General features: G+C 28.6%; 1 protein-coding gene across 14 annotated transcripts in view; it reads left to right on the top strand.

The window, feature by feature from the left end:
• LOC145257798 (protocadherin Fat 1-like) overlaps positions 1-14,048 on the top strand; it is a 954,816-nt gene that overhangs the window by 920,147 nt on the left and 20,621 nt on the right. For 3 of the 14 annotated variants that reach the window (XR_013864025.1, XR_013864024.1, XR_013864023.1), the window contains one exon: positions 3,463-3,553. The exons of the other annotated variants lie outside the window; for them this stretch is intronic. The gene's annotated coding sequence lies outside the window, so the exon portion shown is untranslated. The remainder of the gene's footprint in view (positions 1-3,462; positions 3,554-14,048) is intronic. 14 annotated transcript variants of the gene reach the window in all.

Below are 14,048 nucleotides of genomic sequence, written 5' to 3'. Positions count from 1 at the left end.
AATTGTGATTCAATGAATTCCAAAAACTCTCATTGAAATGAAATGAAGTGGTTGAGTTTCATATCAAAGAATTTTTATTATTCTAAGCAAGACAAAGAATGCTTTAGAAAATTAATCTCCTTAACCTATTATAGGGTTTCGATGTCTACCATCTCATCAGAGCAAATACTTATAAAGGTATGCACCTTATTTGCTAAAGTCAGTGAGACATGGAATGTCAAAGTCAAAATAATAAATTTATCAGAAGTCCTGTAGCAAGAGGATTTGCAGAAAAGGATATGAAAAAAAAAAACTTTCATATCCTTTTTCTGCAAATCCTCCTGCTACAGGACTTCTGATAAATTTATTATTTTGACTTTGACATTCCATGTCTCACTGACTTTAGCAAATAAGGTGCATACCTTTATAAGTATTTGCTCTGATGAGATGGTAGATATCGAAACCCTATAGGTTAAGGAGATTAATTTTCTAAAGCATATATTCTTTGATATGAAACTCAACCACTTCATTTCAATGAGAGTTTTTTGAAATTCATTGAATCACAATTTAATATATATATATGTATATATATGTATATGTATTATTTTTTTTTACGAAAAATAAATACTTTTTAACTTTTTAAAATTGAAAACTGCATGGTGTCGTAAAAAAAACGGCAGTTTCATCTGTCCCGATCAATGAGGTGCCAAATTTACACATGGTTCATTTCTTCAAAACTATTTCCTGCAATATTCCTTTTTGTACATATTGTTACAACCATTTTATATCATAACGTTGTGTGTACAAAATTTTCTCTGTCTATCTCTCTCTTTCTTTTTCTGTCTCTCTTACACACACACACACACACACACACACACACACACACATCAAAACATTTTAATCAATTACTAAACCATGAAATGTTTTATGTTTGTTATTCTTTTTTCATTTTTTCATTCTTGTATAAAAAGCACTCTCCGTGCATAATTGCATTAAATGTGTGTGTGTATATATATATATATATATATATATATATATATATATATATATATATATAGATATATATATATATATATATATATATATATATATATATATATATCCTGTGATTATAATCAAATGTATAAGTTCACATTTCTAAAATACTGTATGGATATATCACATACTTAAATGGTATGCGTCTAGAGGTTTAACAGTGTACATGTATAGACATATATATATATATATATATATATATATATATATATATATATATATATATATATAACGAGTATGTGTTGTATATGCATTTACTCACACACACATATATATGCATGTGTGCGTTTATTTGTATGAAATTATATATGTGTATACATATATATATACACACATGCATATACATATGTGTGTATGTAATTCTTTTATTCTTATTATTTGTGTATATATATATATATATTATTATTATTATTATTATTATTATTAAATAAAATAGACGTTTTTTTTTCTATTAATTCTGTTTTTGATTCTTTTCCAACTTCTGAATAGCAGTCTTAACTTTTGACGGGAATTAGCTGATATAATCGCCATATTTATCATAAATCCGAGTACTTTCCACTCCTTCTGGATTCATCCTCAAGGATAGATTAGTCTAACTAACAATATGGCGATTACATCAACCAGATCCCGCCAAAAGTGAAGACTGTTATTCGGAAGTTGAAAAAGATCAAAAATAGAATTAATAGACAAAAAAACGTCAACTTTATTTAATGAAATATACCTAAGAGAAAAATGCTGCTAAAATATATAGATAAGTATTCAAAGTTCTTCCATTCTATGATTTAATAACAATTGAGTTTCCGATCAAAAATATGTTTATACGTGTTTCTAGGTGAGTTGAAATTTAACACAGGGAATCAATATTGAATTCCTGTTAAAGAAGTGGCCATTGTGCTGTTTGGTAGCCTTACAAAATTCACATAAATCGTAAACAGTGATGCGCATTTCAAGTAACACTTCAGGTAATTGCCTGAGTTGCCTCTCGTCTTGACAAACCTTGAACAGAGAACTAAGCGGTTTATTGGCAACTCTATGTGCGTCTGTGAAGAATTATCATACGATTGTACTACCGCGTTAGGCAAATTTGCATGGATATATTTCTTATCCAATGTCAGAATCTATAAATTCATGATTTGGATATGAAAGTACAGATATAATAGCACATTTTTCTACACATGTGTCTGTACATATATATCTGTAAATATGTATATGCATCTTATATATACATATATATATATTATTTATTTTATATATATATATATTATATATATTTATTATATATATATATATATATTTTATACATATTATATATATATATATTTATTTTTTATATATATATATATTATTTATTTTTTATATATATTTTATTTATTTTATATATATATATTTATTTATTATATATATATATATATTATTTAGTTTATATATTTTTTATTTTATATATATATATATATATATATATATTTATTATATATATATTTTATTTAGTTTATATATTTATTATTATATATATATATTATTTATTTTTTACATATATATTTTATTTATTTTATAAATATATATTTTATTTATTTTATAAATATATATTTTATTTATTTTATAAATATATATTTTATTTATTTTATAAATATATATTTTATTTACTTTATACATTTTATAAATATATATTTTATTTACTTTATACATATTTTATTTATTTTATAAATATATATTTTATTTACTTTATACATACATATTTTATTTATTTTATAAATATATATTTTATTTATTTTATACATACATATTTTATTTACTTTATATATACATATTTTATTTACTTTATATATACATATTTTATTTACTTTATATACATATATATATACATATTTATTCATTTTATATATTTTATTTATTTTATGTATATATACATTTTTTTACATACGTATATATAAATATATGTACGCATAATATATATCTTTAAATAAACTGTTTGATATGACGAACTTAACTTATTGTATGCATAAGACTCATATGAACATCTCTATATATATATATATATATATATATATATATATATATATATATATATTATTTTATATTTTCTATTTGTGAATAACTATATAAAGCAACATACCTAAATGCATATAATGTACATGTGCATGTTACATATATGTGTGTATATATATAGTTATATATATATATGTGTATATATATATATTTATATATATATATATATATATATATATATATACACACGGTTATATGTATGTATGTATGTGTATAATACATAATATGTGTACACTTTGCAATAGTGTAAAGTAAATAATTTTATTTAAAACTGAGTGTACATGAAAGAGAAAGAAAGGAAGAAAGAAAGGAAAAAAATGTGTGTTTGATTGTGGAATTTGTTTGGCCATATCTTCCATCTTTATTGCTGTCTCCTCTTCCTCCTGCTCCTCCATCTTCCAGAAGTTGAGACCACAGAGTTGTGACCGCGCCCTCTCTCCTCCTATTGCCACTGGTCATCAACAGTTATCGCACAGAAGACTTGTTGCCTCAGGTGAGTGCGTGGCATCTCACTCACTGCTTTACTCCACTTGATCTTGATCGTCTATTAACAAATATGCCCCAGCCAATACCTGTTGTTCAGTTATAATGACCAAGAAAAAAATAAAAATGAAACCGTGCCCCTTGCCCCACTCTACCACCGCGTCCAGTTTGCGTCCTCCCCCCGTCCGAACCTGTGCCTTGAAGTAGTTTGTTTTGTTTTTTGTTTTGTTTTTTTTTGTTTTTTGTTTTTTTTGGTTCTTTTGTTGTTCACTATTTTTCCTTCATTTTGATTTTTATTTGTTTGTTTATTTTGTCGGTCTGTTTGATTTGTTTGTTTGTTTATTAGTTTTTTTTTCTTTTTATTTTATTCATTTATTTTCTCAATGAACTTAAGTCTAATAATAAAAAAGTAATCCTTTCACATGAAGTGAAAGTAAATTTTAGATAAATCCTCTCCTTTCATTGTTTAAAATAAATAAAATCAAAATGTACCCCCTGCATGGTTCGATCCATATTAGGACAAGGACATTTTAATTTGTTTTATTTTTCAGGAAGCAGAAATAATATTCACAAAATAATATAATTACATTTTCATTAAAAAAATTACTTCACAAAATGCATTTTTCTATAATTTAATCCAGAAACTGAAATAATGTCACTAAAATAAAATAATTATATTTTTATAAAATAACTTGACTGAAAAATAATGTACTTTACTCTGGTTCAATCCATATCAGAAAGAGTAAATTTTTCAGGAAATTAAAATACTCATAAACTAAAATAATTACTTTTTCACAGAAAATCGTTAATTTTCTTCTGATTAGACTGGAACAAGAATATTTTCAAAGTTTTCTTTGTAATGTAAAGGGGTTCCATTTTAATATAATAGAAAAATAAAGCCACACAAAATAACAGAATTATAAAATGTGAATATTGATTTATCTCCCTTTAAGTATTATGTTAAGTCATCCATTCTCCTTTTTACAAATGTTTTAAAGTCTCTTTCGATATTGATTCAATGTAATATAGATCATATATGCATACATATGCATATGCGATCTATATTTCATTTTATTATAATATATATATATATATATATATATATATATATATATATATATATATATATATATATATATATCTGAGCAAACAGTTAATAAAATATGTTCAAAAACACTTTGAAATGAGTTAAAAACATATTTAATCTGAAAAGGAAACGCTAGATAAATGGATATTCCTTAATCCGCGGAGTTTCGAAGAAATACTCTCCTTCTAATCAGAGGGTAGGAATTAGCAAAATGCGGGATCGGATTTTGCATGCAGAAGTATTTGATGAAACAACAAGTAAGTCAAACATCTTACTTGAAAACAAAATAAGTTAAGCAGAGGGAATATGGTAAAGAAAAAGGTGATTACACATGAATGGATAGTCTGGTGGAAGATAAAAAATCCAGTGACGGTAAAATCCAAATGTAAAACTTCAAGAAAGTTTAAAGAATTTATTTTAACTTTCTTGGATTTTTTATCTTTTTATATTTAGGACTATCCATTAGGATTTAGGACTATCCATTTATCTAGTGTTTCCTTTTCAGATAAAATATGTTTTTAACTCATTTCAAAGTGTTTTTTAACATATTTTATTAACTGTTTGCTCATATTATAAGCTCTATTTCCTATTTGGTTTTATCGAGCTTTTATATCTGGCTGAGATAATTTTATAAATATTAATTCTTTAATATTTATAATTTACTTTAATTTTACCATCTTGGATCATTTTGGTAAATTCAATTGTAATTTTCATTTTATATATATATATATATATATATATATATATATATATATATATATATACCTGCTTATTGTTATATAAACATGCTCACATCCCGCTGCTACAAATAGCCACTTGTTTCAATCAAACAACAGATATCATCAGGCAGCGACTTGACTATTCAAAAGTTCAATAAATAACCTGATGATGATATCTGTTGTTTGATTGAAACAAGTGGCTATTTGTAGCAGCGGGATGTGAGCATGTTTATATAACAATAAACAAGTATTATCAGCTCTTTTTATTGAGCACTATCTAACAACCTCGTTGAATTCATTAGTCCATTACTTTTGAATATAAAAACCCGAGTATATATATATATATATATATATATATATATATATATATATATATATATATATATATATATATATATATATAATAATGGTAGAAATCAGAAAACTAACATAATTTTAATAATATTTAAGCCAGAGGTGAAGGTAATACAGATTTGTTTTTTTTAATTGCTCCAATTTCAATCATTTTAAAGATCATCAATAGCAGCAGCTTTATTCCTGAAATAATCAGTGATCATCTTTTTGATTTTCCGAACATTCTTTTATTTAAAAATTCTTTCTCTTAAAGTAAAATTTTCTCTTGTAATTTGAATTATATATTTTTACTCTAGGCATGGAATTTATAATTTTCCTTGAATAATATATATACAAAATCAAATAGCTACCTTTTCCATGAAAACAATGTCTTTTTCCCTGATCTTTGTTTAATGTAAGGATTTAATATTTTCTGTTACTTTTATTATAAAATAATCTTTTCTTCAACAAAATTTTTGCAGTTATTAGCTTTTGGCTAATCTTAGATAAAATTGCCCCCCCCCCCACCAAAAGCTTTAGCTTTTGAAAATATCCTATCAGACAATAGTTTCCTTTGATTTTTTTAAATTAAAATATATAGACCGAGCAGGAAATAAGGACCCCAGCCCACTTCGCTCTAAATATATTTACTGGATGTACATTCGTGGGAAGTTAACAGTAATAACAAAAATTATTTTTAAAATCCTTCTTAGCAAATGTCCTTGTCCTTGTTCTAAAAAAAGTGATCAAAATTTTTATTTTTTATATAAACACACACTTTGAACAATTAAAGGGATGTAAAAGTTTAATTAAGCGTCAGATTTCTGTTTATTTATTTATTTATTTTTAAAAATTGTTTTCAACGAGCTGTTGTATCGAAATGCACGCTTATATATGTGTAAGCAAACACAAATGGATTATTGTAAATAAGAATGTCTGTTTGCATGCATGTAAATATATATATGTATGAATATATATCAGAAATATACATACACTCACGTGTATGGACATTTGCTCGATTAATCCTATTTTTAATATATTTCATTAAATGTAATTAACCAGTTTTTCTTTATTTTCAACCCTTTTTTGTTTCTCCTTTTTAAAAATGCCCTTAAAATAATCCCTGTCGCATCGATAAAATAAAATGCCTATATATATATATATATATATATATATATATATATATATATATATATATATATATATATATATATATAGGATGCCCCAGAAATATGTAAGCAACATTTTTAAAAAAAATTCTTTATTTGACCATTGAAAGAATCCTTAACTTGTGATTGACATTTTTCTCTCAATCTGAACCGGAAACCCCAAAGAAAATGTATTTTCAGTAGCGCTCTGGAGGCCTTCTTACTTTTATTTTTATCTCATTATTTAAAATGTTGTTGGAAAAATGACACATTATTTTTTGGACACATTTAATCTGGCCCAAAAATAAATATCAAATTTCCTTAAAAAGTCGTTATGACATTAAATTTACAAGCGTCATTCCTTGTAAAATAAATAATTTATTGAATAAATGTTCAAAATTCTATTAATATCGGATAATTCTCTTATTGTTGCTCATCAATAAAAGCAACATATTGCTTTGTTTTCCAAAGATTTTCATTGTTATTGTGACCAGTTTTGGGGGGAGCCACTGCATCCTTAGCACTGAAATAAACTTGAATATCTAAATTTCTTGATAAGATATACCAATAAAATTATAATTTGGTAAGTAATATAAGTACTGATCCACGTTATTCATTTTGCATCAGGTTGCTTTTGTGTTCGCTTACCAATTGACTGAGATCCTGATTTCAACAATAAGTCTGGCAAAAACAGGGACATTTTGATGGCCTTTTATCTGGCAGACTCAAACATACGTTCTGGGTAGTCCTAGGAAGTCCACCCTCCCAGACCTTGCCTCCCGTCTTTTGGGTGAAGTAAGTTTACTGCTTACTGCCTGAAGCACCCCGACTTAGGAATACTGACAGGTCTGCTTAATGAATTATTAAAAGGGCAGGGTGGTCTTCCTTTTGGGGGGCGCTGGTTTGACTTTCCTTATCTTCTGACCTTGTGTCACATCTTCCTGCTGTGGGCAGGAAGTAAAAAACAGCAATGTAAGTGTATAAAACTTCGTATACACTTACATAGAGAAGAAATACCTGGTTCATCACATTTACTGATGTAATTTTTCTTTATTTTGAGACGAATATAAATGTGTGTCTGTGTAAAATCATAGCAAACATCTTATTGTATTATACACGTGCATATTAGATTTGCATACATCTTAAGTATTGTTTGCATATAGGCATGTTTACATCTGTCGTTATGGATCAAATGATTTGAAATAAATCGTGCAGAATGTTGAATCGCTTTTACTTGGGAGCAAAAAAAACATGCTCTTTTTTTTCTTATTTTTTTACTGGTAATTGTTTTTAAATTAAATCGAACACTCAGATGCTTATGCCTTATATCTTTTGCTCAAGATTGATCTCAGAACCTCCACATTTTAACCAACATCTTAATCACTTCGACCATATGACCTGAAACAAGTTAGAGTGTAAGGATTAAAAACAGAATGTGAACAGTGTAACCTCGTGGCCCATATAGAGGGCCTGGTGTAAATTGGACGATAGTTCTCAAGTTAGACACAAAACTCCCAAAGACAACGAACGTCAAAAAGCCTAAAGCGTGTTGGTAATAGTCACCAGCATCTTGAAACCATTCCAAATGTTGAAAATATTAATGACAACTTCCCACACCAAAATACAAGTATATATATATATATATATATATATATATATATATATATATATATATATATATATATATATATATATATATAAATGCGTGTGTGTGTGTATACATTTTAAATGCATATTTATGCATGTATATATTCAGGGATGTATTGATATATATTTTAGAAGCTATGAAATCCATATTTCATATACACAATTGCACATACATCTATATACAGTTATGTATGAGTGTAAGTATGATTGCATAAAAAAAGAAAAAATTATATATATATATATATATATATATATATATATATATATATATATATATATATATATATACAATGTATGTATATTTCTGCATGACTGCTGTTTGGCCTATATCTATGTACTTGGAATGACAATTACGTGTGCACCATTTTTTTTTTCAAAATATCGTTGGTTATATGATTTAAAAATATAATTTACATCAACTTCCTGTTTTCCGTTTATTTTAATGTTTTTATAACACATTTGAATAATGTTGAATACAGGTTTCCATTGTGTGAATATATATATATGCGTGTGTGTTACTTATTATATCTGACTGTGCACAGCTATAAATAAAACCATAAAACCAAACTGATTTTAAATTAAAAACATTTTTTATATAAACCTTTCAAGAAAATTACACTTAATAACACACTAAACAAGATATGCTTTCAGAGAAGGTTACATTAGCTAAAATGCTGTGAAAAATAAACGCATTCACAGACACACATTTTTGATTTTGACTTGAAGCAAAAATGTTCAATTTGATCTAGTCTTTGAGTCACACTGAAGAGCTTTGATGCACCAAATATTCTATGAAACACACACACACACACACACACACATACATATATATATATATATATATATATATATATATATATATATATATATATATATATATATACCCTCTGTAGAGACCGTCTCATGCATTCAAATTGATAAAATATATAAATTCTAGTTACTTTAGTAAAGTTTCTGCTAATAAAGGAATCAAATATCAGTCAAACCTTTTATTTTGACTATTGTATATTTCGTGGTTGTTCAACGTTTTCCTTTATTTCCCCTTAATTAAATATCCATATACGTATCATAAGATTCACCAAGAACAAGATGATAAACTATATTTGAAAATATTTTTCACTTAGTTCATGAGATCAAGCATTCGTTTGTTTCTTTGTTTAAACAATAAATCAGAAATATATAACACTAATTTTAAATGTTCATTCTTTAAATCTGAATTTTGTAACTAAATAAACAATGGTTAGGTCCAAAAATTCAGTATACAAAGTATTGACGCCGGATGTGGAGTCGGTTTAGCTAAAATATTGAACCGAAATCACTAACAATGAAACGAAATAGGAAATCATATGGAAATAATTTATTTCCAAAAACTTTTTAGTTTTAACACTTCTTGTGCTATTATAAAACAATAAAAAATAATAATAAACTTCGATTTCGGTTTCATAATTCAGTTGAAGGTATCTACTTTGTTTTCTGATACATCATTTATGACAAAGTTATGTGATAAAATTTGTGAAAATTTTTAATTATTTCCATATGAATATATTTGAAATATTTAGAACATTTTTTTATAGAAATGTAAACTATGAAATTTTAAATTATTTTTTTGAAATAAAATATTTCCATATGAATGTATTTTAAATATTTTGGAAATTATTTATAGAAATGTAAAACATAAAAGTTTAATTTTTTTTTTTTTTTTATGTTTTACGATAAAAAAAAGAAATTGTTTCGTATTTCGGTTCATGCTTAGTGACTTCTGTTCCATATTTTGCTAAACCGAGTCCACTTCCGACGTCTTGACTTTGTGTATTAAATTTTTGCATATATCAAAAAAAAAAAAATCAAATCTGATTTTAAGAAAAGCTAAGAATTTATTTCCGTTCCATCTTTTTTTATTATTATTGTTGTTGTTTTATTTTATCTATTTTTTTAATTTACGTTTTGTTTTGTTTTTCTTTTTTACTTCAAAATTATATTAAAGTTAAACTTATCCATGCAGAGACAAATTATGAGTTTGCTATATTGTCCCTTGCTATCAAAAAGACAAGTGTTAGACTGGATCTTTGACTAAATCTAGATGGTACAACACTTTTAAATAGGGAATAAAAGTGGGTTTCATCTCTTACATCTTAATGAAACTTGTTTAATGCTAATAAAATTATGAGAATCTCTTGTAAATATTTACTAGTCATGGAATATTTATTGAAATAAAAAAAAAATGAAATAGCCTAAAATAAAACAAACTTTATAAAATCCTATGAATTTTTTTAAAAAATAAGAATATAAATAATTCATATTATTTGATTTTGTCAGACTACTGTTCTCATCTTGAGTGTTATTTTCACAAACGTTTCAACCACTGCAACCTTCCTTGGCTGCATCTTGTCGAACTCTGGGCTCTTTCTATTGAATTCGAGATTCTGTATGGAATTTGAAATGGAACCCTTTATTTACGAGGGGCGTGCAATAAATAATGCCTCTGACCTACTTCCATTTGTCTGATTTAGCTGAAATTTTGCATGTGCAATGATTTATATCTCTACGGGTCATGTGGCAAATTACACCTCTGAACTAATTGTGGTTTCTGTTTTACAGGTATTTAAACTGAGTCAGGTGTGAAATGAATCCTGTTGAATGTTGAGCAGTGATCCAGTTTTTGTATTTGAAAGGACGCACACCACAGGAGACTTTTGGTGAAATGAAAGAGACTTATGGTGATAATGCCCTATCATATGACCTTGTAAAACGCTGGCATCGTGAATTCAAACATGGCTGGAAGCCTGTGGAAACAGCTCCCAGACCTGGACGCCCCTCTTCTGCCATTGATGAGGCATCTGTCCACCAAGTTGAGGTTGCCATTTTGGAAGATCGGCGCATTACTATTCGCTAAATAGCCCAAGATGTCAAAATTAGTACAGGGTCGGTGGAAACTATCATTCATGACCATTTGCATATGCATAAGGTGTCTTCCAGATGTCTTCCCAGGTTGCTCACACCATTCCAGAAGCGAGAATGCGTCGAGTGCTTGAGGATGAATTTGGATATGTGCCAAGAAGATGAGTCAAAGACTGATTACACAGGATAAAACCTGGGTCCATCACTACGATCCAGAGACCAAAGCTCAGTCAATGCAGTGGAAACACTTGAACTCACCACCTCCAAAGAAGGCAAGAGTGCAGCCCTCCGCTGGCAAGGTCATGCTCACAGTCTTCTGGGACCAGGATGGAGTAGTGATGACAGATTTCCTGGCAAAGGGTACCACAATTACAGGAGCCTATTATGCTTCACTTTTGAGGAAATTAAGGGAAGTTATCAAAATCAAGAGGCGAGGCAAGATCAGCAAAGGACAACGCTCCGGTCCACAACTCGCATGTCGCCAGATCAGAAGCACGGGCATGTGGTTATGAAATCCTACCCCATCCTCCCTACTCTCCTGACCTTGCACCCTCTGACTTTCACCTCTTCCCAACCATGAAGTTATTTTTGAAAGGAAAGCGTTTCCCAGATGATGCTGCCTTGATTTCTGAAGTCACGTCGTGGTTGGAGGACCAACCTGGGGGTGTTCTACAAAAACGGTCTCCAGAGCTGCATCAAACGATGGGAGAAATGCATAACTCTGGATGGTTCCTATGTAGAGAAATTCTAATAACTGTGCCAAGTTTTGTTGCTCTACTGCTATGAGAAGTGGGTCAGAGGCATTACTTATTGCACGCCCCTCGTAATTCACAGTGGTAGTATGCTCTTGTTCCATCAGCCATGATCGGGTAGAAGTCTTAAGTAATTCCGCATGGACCCATAACAAATATATAACAAATAAATGTTATTAAAGGCAACCTTTACTACCTAACTGGATAAGTTTTTAGTATTTTTATATAATGTAACAGCTCGAAAAACATAGTTTTCACCGATGTATCGGAAAATTCAAAATGGTGCCGGACTCTGTTATTGTAAGTTTGGGAAAATGAGTTAAAAAAAAACATACAAAATACTGTTAAAAACCCGCCGAATGTCATGGTAACATATATTGAGCGAGTTTCTAACTATGTTGTACAGTCTTTTTTATTTTTAACTCATTTTCTCAAACTTTGTTCAACAGAGAGTCCGGCGCCATTTTAAATTTTCCAATACATCGGTAAACACTGTATGTTTTTCGAGCTGAATAAACATGTTACATTAAATAAAAACACTAAAAAAATTATCCAGTTAGATAGAAAAGTAACTTATCTTGCCTTTCACAACATTTATTTGTTATATATTTGTTTTGTTTTTGTTTTTTTGATAGCTTTTTCGAATCTATGTGTACAGTAATACAAACCCGTAAATAAAAAAAAAAATCAATCATGTAAGTTACATAGAAGCGGAAAACGTACACATACAGTCACTACAGTCGTGGGTCACGTCATTTATTAATATGAGTTAATCCACTTTTATTGGCTTTTTAAATCTCAGCTATTTTATGATTAAAAGTAATTCCGTTTTTATTGCGTATTTCTAAATGGAATGCAGAGATGTTATTGTTTTAAACGTTTTTAGGACTACTGTTATGATTACTGCTATTTCCTTTTGTCAGTGCTATCAACCACATTATCATCAACCTCATCACATGACCTCTTAAATCATATATCATTAATTCTGGCGAAAAATATCCTTCCTAGCAATCATCGTCATCGTCATCTTTCATCATCATCAGCATCAACATTTCTCATCAGGTCAAGCCTAAACTATCCATCTGCGAACTATGGGGGGACGGACAGACCTGTAAGGAGTCCAAGGAACGGAGGGAAATAGCCGTAGCATCGTTTAGGAGGCTTCATTAATTTTACTGTCTCCTTAATTAAAATATTTTACAACGAAAAATTATAGACTCGTTTTTTTTACAGTAACAATATAATAATAAAAAAATTTTTTAACTTACATTCAAACTAAAATTGTGTCAAATTTGCATTCTATTTAAAAACCACTACGATGTTAAATTTGTACATCTTTATTCCTGATACTACATGTAGATCCTGCCTTGACAGAGTTCAAAATAGACTTCGTAGCTTGGTGTGTGTGTGTGTGAGAGAGAGGGGGCTTTTCTCTTCCCTGCAACCTCTTTCCCACAGAAGAAATATTGCGAGCCTGTCTCTGCTTTATCGTTATTTCCATGGCAGATGCATGTCTGAGCTTCAATCTATGCCCCCCTTCACCAAATTTTCACAAAAAACACTCGTCTAGCTAGAACCACTATCAATAGTTTCCTACACTCTTTATCTGTGCCTAAATCTAAATGCAAATTCCATGAGAGGAGCTTCTTTCTTAGAACTGCACGCCTGTGGAACTCTCTTCCGTTGGCCTGCTTCCCAGCTGACTACAATCTGATTGTCTTCAAGTCCAAGGTAAACAAGTTCTTGATGAACCGTCCCCTATGTAATCCAACTTACAAAAATTCCACTGCCTATGTTAAAAACGCTATAATCACATTGACTATTATCCTCGAGTGGCCTCCGGGCCTTGATTCCTGTGTAAAAAAAAAAAAAAAAATTTTAATTAAAAAAAACAAAACGCCTTGAGTATATTGAATAAATG

Source organism: Euprymna scolopes, chromosome 3 (genome assembly GCF_053919585.1).
Source record: "Euprymna scolopes isolate OS-2025 chromosome 3, ASM5391958v1, whole genome shotgun sequence".
In the NCBI taxonomy this organism is placed as follows: domain Eukaryota; kingdom Metazoa; phylum Mollusca; class Cephalopoda; order Sepiida; family Sepiolidae; genus Euprymna; species Euprymna scolopes.
Note: the sequence above shows the minus strand (reverse complement) of the source record. Positions and strands in the feature narration are given on the sequence as shown.